Genomic DNA, 12424 nt, shown 5'->3' on the forward strand with positions numbered 1-12424 from the left:
TCGGTGTTTTTGCTGGTGTTCCAAGAAACCCTCGGAGAGAATCCAAAGCGGACCTATAAGGTTCATTAAATGTATTCTTAGTTGCGAATATGAACCACCTCCAGCTTGTGGCGATCTGGGACTCGAACCCGGATTTCCCGCTTTACGCAAGCGGTCGCATTTACCGCTTCGGCTCTCCGAGTACGATCCACGGCCAAATCCAAACTTCCATGCAAGCATGCATGCATGTCCGAAGGAACATTGCATCGCACTTTTCACAACACAGGCACTGCAGTTTCATGTGTTTCCCACACATTTCTATTCTCCGTAACTGATTTCCTGACACGCATCTGCATCTATATGATTACTCTGCATATCACAATTAAGTGCCTGGCAGAAGCAACGACTGTTATAGTCACTCCACTATACTGTCTGGAGGATAGTTTTTCGCTTTTCTTCTTGCAAAAGTACCGTGATCGCACGAAAATTCAGTCACAATATTCTATAGAAATTGGAAAGATCTTTTGTAGTCGCACTGTTCATGTTGACAACTAGTCTGTTCCTAAACAATTATTACTTTGCAAAGAATTTGCTATGTGTATTGTCCTTAACAACAATAGTGGCAAAACTATGCAGGATAGACTATTCTATTTAAACCCAAAATAATTCTGAAAAGGTTAGAAGCTTAAACTAATAATAAAAAATTAAGATAGTAAGCAGGTGAAAGATGAAAAGATTGCTTTACATCAAAAATGGCAAAATTATATAGATAAAATTGACACACATTGTTATTTAGACAGATGCAGCACGAAAATTATAGAAACAAATGCATCAACGAAAGAAACGTTCATAAAAGAAGGCAACAAGACAGTAATTTTACATTTGGCACCTCTGGAGAGCCAATATTTTTCTTAATTTATGGCCAATATTGAGCTTGATGTCCTGCAATATACACTACTGGCCATTACAATTGCTACACCACGAAGATGACGTGCTACAGACGCGAAATTTAACCGACAGGAAGAAGATGCTGTAATATGCAAATGATTAGCTTTTCAGAGCATGCACTCAAGTTTGGCGCTGGTCGCGACACCTACAACGAGCTGACACGAGGAAAATTCCAACCGATTTCTCATACACAAACAGCAGTTGATCGGTGTTGCCTGGTAAAACGTTGTTGTGATGCCTCGTGTAAGGAGGAGAAATGCGTACCATCAGGTTTCTGACTTTGATAAAGGTCGGATTGTAGCCTATCGCGATTGCGGTTTATCGAATCGCGACATTGCTGCTCGCGCTGGTCGAGATCCAAAGACTGTTAGCAGAATATGGAATCGGTTGTTTCAGAAGGGTAATACGGAACGCCGTGCTGGATCCCAACGGCCTCGTATCACTAGCAGTCGAGATGACAGGCATCTTATCCGCATGGCTGTAACGGATCGTGCAGCCACGTCTCGATCCCTGAGTTAACAGATGGGGACGTTTGCAAGACAACAACCATCTGCATGAACAATTCGCCGACGTTTGCAGCAGCATGGACTGTCAGATCGGAGACCATGTCTGCGAATTCCCTGGCCCCTGCATCACAGACAGGAGCGCCTCCGATGGTGTACTCAGTGACGACCCTGGGTGGACGAATGGCGAAACGTCATTTTTTCGGATGAATCCAGGTTCTGTTTAAAGCATCATGATGGTTGCATCCGTGTTTGGCGACATCGCGGTGAACGCACACTGGAAGCGTGTATTCGTCATCGCCATACTGGCGTATCACCCGGCGTGATGGTATTGGGTGCCATTGGTTACACGTCTCGGTCACCTCTTTTTCGCATTGACGGCACTTTGAACAGTGCACGTTACATTTCAGATGTGTTACGACCCGTGGCTCTACCCTTCATTCGATCCATTGGAAACCCTACATTTCAGCAGGATAATGCACGACCGAATGTTGCAGGTCCTGTACGGGCCTTTCTGGATACAGAAAATGTTCGACTGCTGCCCTGGCCAGCACATTCTCCAGATCTCTCACCAATTGAAAACGTCTGGTCAATGTTGGCCGAGCAACTGGCTCTTCACAATGCGCCAGTCACTACTCTTGATGAACTGTGGTACGTGTTGAAGCTGCATGGGCAGCTGTATCTGTACACGCCATCCAAGCTCTGTTTGACTCAATGCCCAGGCGTATCAAGGCCGTTATTATGGCCAGAGCTGGTTGTTCTGGGTAGTGATTTCTCAGAATCTATGCACCCAAACTGCGTGAAAATCTAATCACATGTCAGTTCTAGTATAATATATTTGTCCAATGAATACCCGTTTATCGTCTGCATTTCTTCTTTTAATGGCCAGTAGTGTACGTTAATGACATAAACTCAACTACTTGAAAATGGCATAAAAGGCTGAAACCTCGGTCGCAATTAAAGAAACAACAATACAGCGAAATGGCAGTGGCGTTCGTTTAAACATTATTGTTTGACTGTTGGTCAGCAACATCAAAAACTGTTTAATGAAGAAGTGATTCAGTAGAGAAAATAAAAAACGATTTTTCAACACATACGAGTATATCTGCTGTATGCTCCACAACTTACAGGATCCATATTTAAGTCCGCGTGTCCCTCCGAAAATAACTGCTACTGACACAGTAAGTAGTTCATTACAGACTCTCAATCACTCACACCCAGAGTAAATGCACAAGCCGCTTATGCAGCCCTGGCTATGGCCTGAGAAATATCAGTTAAGGCCAATTGAAAGGGAAAGTAAACTGCTCCAGTCTTTAATAAAAGTCCGCAGCCTGCTTCATCGTTATACAGTGCGTTCGTAAAGTCGCTGTGCATTGGACTACGGAATACGGAATACTTGGTTCGAAGCCAAGTTGGCAGAATATTTTTTTCCATATTTATGCAACGGATTTTAATTCATCTAATGTTGGCTAACTTTAAACTGTTTGATTCAGGTAATTAAAGTTATGGAATGCGATGTGAAATATTTAGATTACAATTTCTTTATAAACTATGATGCTTTAAACTGAGGAATACATTTTTATTGGTGAATTGTGTTTCGACAAGGCGATAAAAATACATATATTGTGTAGGAGGCATTTCCTAAAAATAATCTCAAGAAATAACTACATCTCACAGCAATGCGGTTCATCGACTTATTGAGAAATTTCGAGTGACAGGCTCAGTGTTAGAAGCCGAACGAAATGGGACAGCACCTAAACTAACCAGTCAGGAACTGCTAGACATTTCTGACCCTCTGCGGCAAAGGCCAACAAAATCGTTGCCCAAGTTGGCGCAAGAAAAGTATATCGAGCTTGCAACTGCGCATAAAGCGTTTGGGCAAACAATGAAATAGTTCCTGTATATGGTGACAGGAGAACAAGTGTATCATGGAAAGTGAATCTGTTACTGCAAATGGTTTACTTCTTTTACTGAAAGGAATTCCACTGGTATTATTGATACCATCTTCTGCACGCCCAAGGTCTCGTTCCACCTCTCTGGTCATGTGAACACACGGAGGATCCTCGGGCTGGGCTTCAAATGACAATGTGTAATCAGAGAACTGGAGTGTTCAAAAATGGTTCAAATGTCTCTAAGCACTATGGGACTTAACATCTGAGGTCATCAGTCACCTAGGCTTAGAACTACTTAAACGTAACTAACCTAAGAACATCACACACATCGAACCTGCGACCGTAGCAGCAGCGCGGTTCCGGACTGAAGCGCCTGGAACCACTCGGCCACAGCGGCCGGCGAACTAGAGTGTGGGTAGAGCTATCCAGATGGCGAGTTATTGGACCTTTATTTATTTATTTATTTTTTCAAGGAATCGTGATCAGTGAACGTTATTGTTTAATGATCCACGATGGGCTAAAAGAAGAAGACATCAATGATTGCGCGCACAGCTAACAACACCATTCGTCTTCTGGAAGAGTTTTTGAGGAACGCTCACCGGATCTTACTCGAATAGACTTATATCTTTGGGGAGTAGCAAAATCCGTAATTTACGCAATTGCCCACCTACGCTTTGACTTAAATTACTGCGTACGTGAGAAGTACAATGAGGTGACAAAATTCATGGGATAGCGATAAACACATACACAGATAGCGGTAGTACCGCGACACAATGTAATAGAATGGGAAGTACAGTGGCGGAGTTCATTTGCACTCAGATCAATCATGTGTGAAGGTTTCCGACGTGATTATGGCCGCACAACGAGAAGTAAGAAACTTTAAACGCGACATGGTAGTTGGAGCTAGACGCATGGGATGTGCTGTTTCGGAAATGGTTGGACAATTCAATATTGTGCGATCCATGGTGTCAAGAGCGTGTCGAGAATAACAAATTTCAGGCAATACCTCCCATCACATCGCAGGTTCGAATCCTGCCTCGGGCATGGATGTGTGTGATGTCCTTAGGTTAGTTAGGTTTAAGTAGTTCTAAGTTCTAGGGGACTGATGCCCATAGATGTTAAGTCCCATAGTGCTCAGAGCCATTTGAACCATTTTGAACCTCCCATCACAGAAAACGACCGTGAGCAGCGGCGTTTGCTTATAGTTGTCAGTGTTAATAGACAAGTACCACTCAGTGAAATAACCGTAGAAATCAATGCGAGACGTAAGACGAAGGTATCCGTTAGGACAGCGTGACGGAATTTGGATAAATGGGCTAAGGCAGCAGATGACAGTCGCGAGTGCCTTTCCTGGTCTCGTGATCGTATCGGTTGGACCCTAGATGGCTGGAAAACCATGGTCTGGTCAGATGAGTCCCAATTTCAGTTGGTAAGAGCTGATGATAGGGTTCGAGTGTGGCGCAGACCCCACGAAGCTATGGACCTACGCTGTCAACAAGGCATGTGCACAGTGGTGGTGACTCCATAATGGTGTGGGCTGTGTTTATGTAGAATGGACGGGGTCCTCTGGTCGAACTGAAACGCTCATTGACTGTAACTGGTTTTGTTTGGCTACTCGTAGACCATTCGCAGCCATTCATGGGCTTCATGTTCCCATTCCTAAACAACGATGGAATTTGTAGTGATGAGAATACCCAATGTCATCGGGCTACAGCTGTTCATGATTAGTTTGAAGAATAGGCTGGCCAGTTCGAGCGAATGATTTGGACACCCTGAATGCCAGACATGAATCTCATCAGACACTTACGAGACATAATCAAAAGGCAGTTCGTACAAAAAATCCTGAATTGGCAGCACCGCTATAGAGGCAGATTTCTCTCTTTCTTTCTCGGGGCCTTTGTCCCGCTCCAACACGGGGTCGGCTTTGTTAGTACGGATTTGGCAGTGTTAATGGCAGAGGGTGGCCAGATGTCCTTCCTGACGCCACCCTGAACCCCCAGGACGGAAGTAGTGTACCCTAGCTGTGTGATCTAGTGTAGGTCATGAAATGGTGCGAAAGTTTTCAAATGTCTGCGAGTCGTGTAACTGAGGTGGAACTTCGGGACCAGCCCAGTATTCACCTAGTGGGATGTGGAAAACCGCCTAAAAACCACATCCACGCTGGCTGGCATACCGGCCCTCGTCGTTAATCTGCCGGGCGGATTCGAACTGGGGCCGGCGCGCCTACCCAAGTCCAGGAAGCAGCGCATTAGCGCTCTTTTTTTTCTTTTTTTTTATAAGGGAACTCGGAGCACCACGGGATGTGCTCTTCTAGACTTTTTTGTTTTTTTTCCTCATTTTGTGCTTTTTTATTTTTATTTCTTTTCAATTTTTTATTGTAAATTATTTTCTCTGCCAACCCTTTTTTTATATACATGGAAAAAGGCGTCTTTCAGTTACGACAAACAAAATTAGAATGTACATCCATAGCAACAACAGAACAAGAGTTCCTTCTAAACTATGAAATAGAATTTGAAACTAATAGTGTAATGATAGATAATAAAGAAAGAAAAATGTAACCAAATCCCGCACGCCATTCCATGTGCATGGCCCATCTGCGTACAGATTCCATGTTCCAAATTGGTACAACATTTCGCAGCGTGTGGAGCTCAATGTCGGCGGTCATCCTCTGCCCGGTACTCCCCAACTGTGAGGGGGGTTATCGAAGACACTGCGCAAATAGTTCGCAAATAGTTGTCGGTATTGGGGTGTACACTCAAGTGTGCTATGACTTTCCAGGAGAAATTGCCAGTAATCAAGCACCATCTTCTCATCATCTCGAAAGAGGTAGTATATGGACATGCCTTTAAACCATGTGAGAGCGTGAGTCTTCGCAGGTGGGAAATAAGTATCCTCTGGACAAAGGAGGAGCCGTGGCTCAATTGTGCGTGGCGCGATACGTAGGTAGCATGCGAGGATCTTCTGCACTAGCAGCCATACCTCTAACGCCGATCCACATGTTAAACGGTGTTCGTCAGGTGGCAACGTGGGCAAAGGGGGGAATCCGTCATCCCAATAGCGTGCAGCCTGTGTCGTGTTACAACCTTCCCGTTCACCACCTGGTACCACGCGGCTCGTACCCGCGTGGGGAGAAACGGCTTCTGGACCGCTCTCCACACTGCAGGCCATAGGGTCGTAGGGCTCTTCGTCTCAATCACATTGCGAGGGATGGACCTTAGCAGCAGTCTGTAAACGTCTCTCGCCTTAGGAGTGCGAGTGTTGGGAAGGTCTGGGTGCACGTAACTCTACTCAAGAATAAATGCCGAGAGGTGCGAGAGTGAGGGTGTAATGTGCGCAACCGTGACAGGTGGCAGAAGAGACACCGTCAGCAATTCCTCTAACAGACATCCCGTAAGGGAAGCATCTTTGTGGGTCCACAATTTCATCATTGTGCACAAGTATAACGCTGTAGCTCTCGATCGTACATTTATAAGTCCCAGTCCGCCATCACGCGGAGGGAGGGTGAGTGTTTCGTAGCGGACTTTTAATAGGTGTCCGGCGGTAAGCGCTCTCGGCTACCCTGGCGGGTACCGCTATAGAGGCAACATGGTTCACTATTTCAGCAGGGGACTTTTAACGACTTGTTGACTCCATCCCAAGTGAAATCGCTGCACTAGTGCTGGTAAGAGGAAGAAGGAAAGGGTTCAACGTCCCGTCGACATCGAGGTCATTAGAGACGGAGCACAAGCTGAGTGAGCCGTTCGCGGCTCGTGTTCATGCCATTTATTGTTTGTCATCTTCTTTTACAATACTCCCGCCTCATTTTTTTATTACATTTACTGGCGCCACTAACTTCTGCCTTACTTGCCTATGAGTGGCAGCAGCAGCGCTTGTCGATAAGTGCACTGTCGTACCATCTCTGCAGCGACAAATAGTATTTCTGGGTCGTCGTGTGTCTGTCGTTGAGTCGGGGGCGCAGCAGCAGTGAGGTCCAGACAGTCATCATTGCCCGACCGTTGCCGACACACATGACTCGAGTGGCGACGGCCTTGCTTGGCCGCTCGGTCCGTCGTCTGAAGAGACGGCATGTATTCGGTTGCCGACCGCCTACCGATTCTCTGTGTGTGTCGACTTGTGATTAGTTGTTGTTGTAGTTCAGTGATTTATTTTACGATTGTTCGTGTTCCTTGTGGAAGCGTTTTCGTGGAACTGTGTGTAGCTTGTGTCGTGTCCACTGGGCAGTTATTGTAATGCTGCCTGCGTACTGCAGTCGGTCGGTTGGGGCAGAGCAGCGAGGAAGTCTCCGTGGCGCATAGTCAGGCCAGAGCCGCTGGCGGAGTGCACGCGCGGTTGGAGTTGTGAGGCGCTTCTTGCGAGGGTCACGAACATCGTCGGCGGCCGATCCTGGACGCTAAAGTTGAGTGCTCACTCAACCGACTATCAAGCCTCAGCTGCTACAATATCTCTTCGTCTGATCCTGGTTGTCGCTTTCTGGGAGATTCCCGCGAGCAACAACGTGTGTGCATTGAAGTCGGCTAGAGTTGCAGCCGTTTTCCTGTAAGTGTACCAGCGGTATCCTCTGCCTTGTGGCCGTTGACGTTAAGCTAACCTGCCCTGGTCATTGACGTAGTTTTCGGCAGTGGGTTTTCCTTGTCGTGTTGATGCTGTCCAGCACGGCGTGTAGTTCGACAGCTGAGGTGTTGTTGGTAGTTTTGGGCGTTTATTCTGACTTGGATGGATCGGGCACCAGTATCCAGAGCGTTGTGCTATTGACATCTTGTTGTCGTTTTGTTGGTTGGATGGAGCAGAACTGATCTTGTTGGCTGGTTCGTCGGCTGGCTTTCGGTTGAGTTGCCTTCCGGTTAAGAGGTTGTCGGTCTGACTGTCTGTCTCACCTAAACGTGCGTTAGTGTTACTTTCCTAGGCCGATTCCTTGGAATCTTCTGAGCGCCCCTCCTTGTGTTTTACATAGTGATTTTCCTTCTAGTAATAAGTATTCTGTGTGGCCTTCAGCCGACTTTTAGCTTATTAAAATTGCAAGGTTTTTCTTTTAGGCCTTAAGCCGTAAAAATATGTTTCTTGTTTGGTATGTGGCCCTCAGCCGAGTACCAGCCTTTCAAAATTAAAATTGAAAATTCCTTGTGCCTATGCCTTAAGCCGTAAATTTGTTTCAAGTTGGTATGTGGCCTTCAGCCAAGTTTTCAGCCTTTTCAAGTCAAAAGTTGAAAAATTTTGTCTAGGCTTTAAGCCGTAAGAAATATTTTCTAGTTTGTGTGTGGCCTTCAGCCAAACTTTCCAGCTTAAATTAAAAATTGGAAATTTCTTTGTCCGGGCTTTAAGCCGTGAGATTGTTTGGGTTTCCTATGTGGCCTTCAGGCGAGTTTTATCTGTAGCACATTAGGATTAAGCCTTTAGCCTATTTTAGTTGAAGTTTAGAAGCTCTTCCCTCTAGGCCTTAAGCCGTAAAATTGTTTTCTTCGTGGTGTGTGGCCTTCAGCCGAGTTTTAATCTCTCTTAAATTAAAAATTAAAAATCCTTTTCGTGCCCTTAAGTCATAAGATCGTTATTCTTTGGTACGAGGCCTGCAGCCGAGTTTTACACGAAATATTTTAAGATGAGGCCTTTAGCCTTTTCAGATTGAAAGCGCTTCTTCCTAGGCCTTAAACCGTTAAATTGCTTTGTTGATATGCGGTCTTCAGCCGATTTTTCAGCCTATTTCATTTAACATCGAAAATCTTTGTCTCAGCCTTAAGCCGTTAACACTGTTCTTGATTAAGTTGTGGCCCGGTTCTATGGGAAAAACTTAAGCTATGGCTTTCAGTATGTTTATATTGAAGATAAATTATTATTCTTTTTTTCCTAAAGAAGTGAAGCCTCCAGATGAACTCCTGTACCTCAGTTCCTTGCTTAGGCCTTGTGCCTTGGATTTTCGATGTGGCTTTCAGCCGATCTACACTCATGTTCAAAAATTAAGCATAATGCTGATACATGGTGAAACAATGCTCTGGTGGGTGGTTTGCGGGTTTAAATCACCTCGGGGTATGACCATGAGGTGCATTTGACCTGCGGTCGTCGCATGGTGGCGCTGACAGCAGACCACATAAGCAGAGGTGTGTTGGTGCATATCAGAGTACGGTGCAACGAGTAAGTGTGCAGACGTTTTCAGACGTGCTAATGGTGACTGTATGTTGAAAATGGCTCAAAGAACACATATTGATGACGTTATGAGGGATAGAATACTAGGGCGACTGGAGGCTGGTCAAACACAGCAGGTCGTAGCACGGCCCCTCCTTGTGCCACAAAGTGTGATCTCAAGATTATGGGAACGATTTCAGCAGCAGGAAACGTGTCCAGGCGCTACAGTACGGGACGTCCTCAGTGTACAACACCACAAGAAGACCGATATCTCACCATCAGTGCCAGCAGACGGCCACACTGCAGGTAGCTCTGCTCGGGACCTTACCGCAGCCACTGGAACAGTTGCCTCCAGACACATAGTCTACAGACGACTGAACAGCCATGGTTTATTCGCCCGGAGAACTGTAAGATGCATTCCGCTGACCCCTGGTCACAGGAGAGCCCGTAAATCCGGGTGTCAAGAACACAGTACATGGTCATTGGAAAAGTGGTCCCAGGTTATGTTCACGGGCGAGTCCAGGTATAGTCTGAACGATTACTCTCACCGGGTTTTCATCTCGCGTGATCCAGGAACCAGATACAAACACCTTAATGTCCTTGACAGGGACCTTTATGGAGGTCGTGGTTTGATGGTGTGGGGTGGGATTGTGATTGGTGCACGTACACCCTTGCATGTCTTTGACAGAGGAACTGTAACAGGTCAGGTGTATCGGCACGTCATTTTGCATCAGTATGTCCGCTTTTTCAGGGGCGCAGTGGTTCCCACCTTCCTCCAGATGGATGATAACGCACAGCCACACCGAGCTGCCACCGTGGAGGAGTACCTTGAAACAGAAGCTGTCAGGCGAATGGAGTGGCCTGCCTGTTCTCCAGACCTAAACCCCATCGAGCACGTCTGGGATGCTCTCGGTCGACGTATCGCTGCATGTCTTCAAACCCCTAGGACACTTCAGGAGCTCCAACAGGCACTGGTGCAAGAATGGCAGGCTATATCCCAGCAGCTGTTTGACCACCAGATCCACAGTATGCCAACCCGTTGTGCGGCCTGTGTATGTGTACGTGGTGATCATATCCCATACTGATGTCGGGGTACATGCACAGGAAACAGTGGCGTATTGTGGCACATGTGTTTCGGACCGGTTTTCTCAACTTATCACCAACATCGTGGACTTACAAATCTGTGTCGTGTGTGTTCCCTATGTGCCTACGTTATTAGCGCCAGTTTTGTGTAGCGCCACGTTGTGTGGCACCACATTCTGTAATTATCCTTAATTTATGAGCATGAGTGTTAATTAAATCAAAGGAGGCCTTTCGTTAAAACCTTGAGAGTTTGTGATTTTCGCTTGTGTGATTGTGTGTTTTAACAAATAAAGTTTATATGTTGAGTGCAACTGACAGTAAATTATTTTGGTGCCTTTCCACAAATATAACCTCATCCGCCCTATCCTGCTAGCTCAGGGATTTCACTGGGATAGTGCCAAAAGTTGGGAGGGGATCGGCCATGCCCTTTTCAAAACAACCAGCCTGGAATTTGGCTGGAGCGATTTAGGGAAATAACGGGAAACCTAAATGTGGATGGACGGACGCCAGTTTTAACCTTGGTCCTCCCGAATGCGAGCCCAGTGTGCTAGCAGCTGCTCCACCTCGCACGGTCCGGGCAACACGAGTTCCGACACGATGTCAGGAGGTATCCCATGACTTTTGTCACCTCGGTGTATACCTCAATCAGATCGGCAGGAAGTGTTTTCCAACAAAATTAAGCGTGTTCAGACTCGTATAGCTGCCGGTGGACGTTGTAGCTGCACAGTATCTTTCCGAACTTAGTGTGAAACGTCCCCTTAGAAAAATTATTGAATTACTGTGCTGAGAAACCTCTTACATTATTTGCGTTTCAAACAGCTGAGCAAAACTGAACGTACTCAGACATTTCTCTCTTTACTTATTCTGATCAGCTCTAAACTGACACACAATATTTTTAGCGCAACGCAATCTGACTTTTAATAATTCCTACAAAAGAATGGCCCTGACTAACATTAACCTATACCTTTCATGAATCACTTACCTCACAAAAATCTTCGTTACTCAAACTACTGCAACAGAGCGAGCGCCAATACTGCCAGCTAAATAAAAGATTCTAACTACTGAAGGCACTAACTACTGATAGACATAGTTAGCAAATGAAATATTTTAATATAGAACAAGCAATGTATTTACCTTAATAGCGTTCAAAAGTCATATATATCAGTTCATGATATCCAGTATTACAAATTTACTCTTTCTGGCGGACACACGTCCAGATCGTCCGCTCTTAAAATTCTGCCATCTCTCTCCCCACATCCACCATTGCTGGCGGCTCACCTACAACAGCGCAACGCTACGCGCTGTTCACATCCAACAGCCCAACACTACAATAGCGACTATTCCATCAATGCAAACAAGCCACAGACTGCACACAGCACAGCCAGTGATTTTCATACAGAGCGCTACGTGGCGTTACCAGTATAAACAGCCTACTTACAAGTGTACAGCTCCAAATTGTGCTTCGTCCCTAATGACCTCTACGTTGACGTGATGTTAAATCCTACATATTGTTTGTTTTGAAAAAAAATAAAAATAAGAAAGTAGTGTCTTCTCGCGTGCTTGAGAGCTAAGTTGTTCTGTAAAGTTTTATTTTTCGATTGCTTATGGCAAGGATACTTCATTTTCGTTGTGTGCACAGGAGAACAGCACAATGATATACAGTCTTCCATGAAGCTATTCTTTTTTTAATGTTGTAGGGAGAGAAGATAGAATTACGTAGTCTATGTGAAATCTTTGCTATTGCGTTTACGCAAAAAACACTTCTGCAGCCGGAAGCTGAACAACACACAGAACGCTGTATTTGCAACTTTTCTCTGGGAGCGTATTTGATTTGAATTAAATATCTTTTCCAGCAATTAAAGTTTATTTAGGTACGGCGGACTAGTGCTCAAGAATCAGATCCTT

The sequence above is a fragment of the Schistocerca americana genome, chromosome 7, assembly GCF_021461395.2.
Source record: "Schistocerca americana isolate TAMUIC-IGC-003095 chromosome 7, iqSchAmer2.1, whole genome shotgun sequence".
NCBI lineage: Eukaryota > Metazoa > Arthropoda > Insecta > Orthoptera > Acrididae > Schistocerca > Schistocerca americana.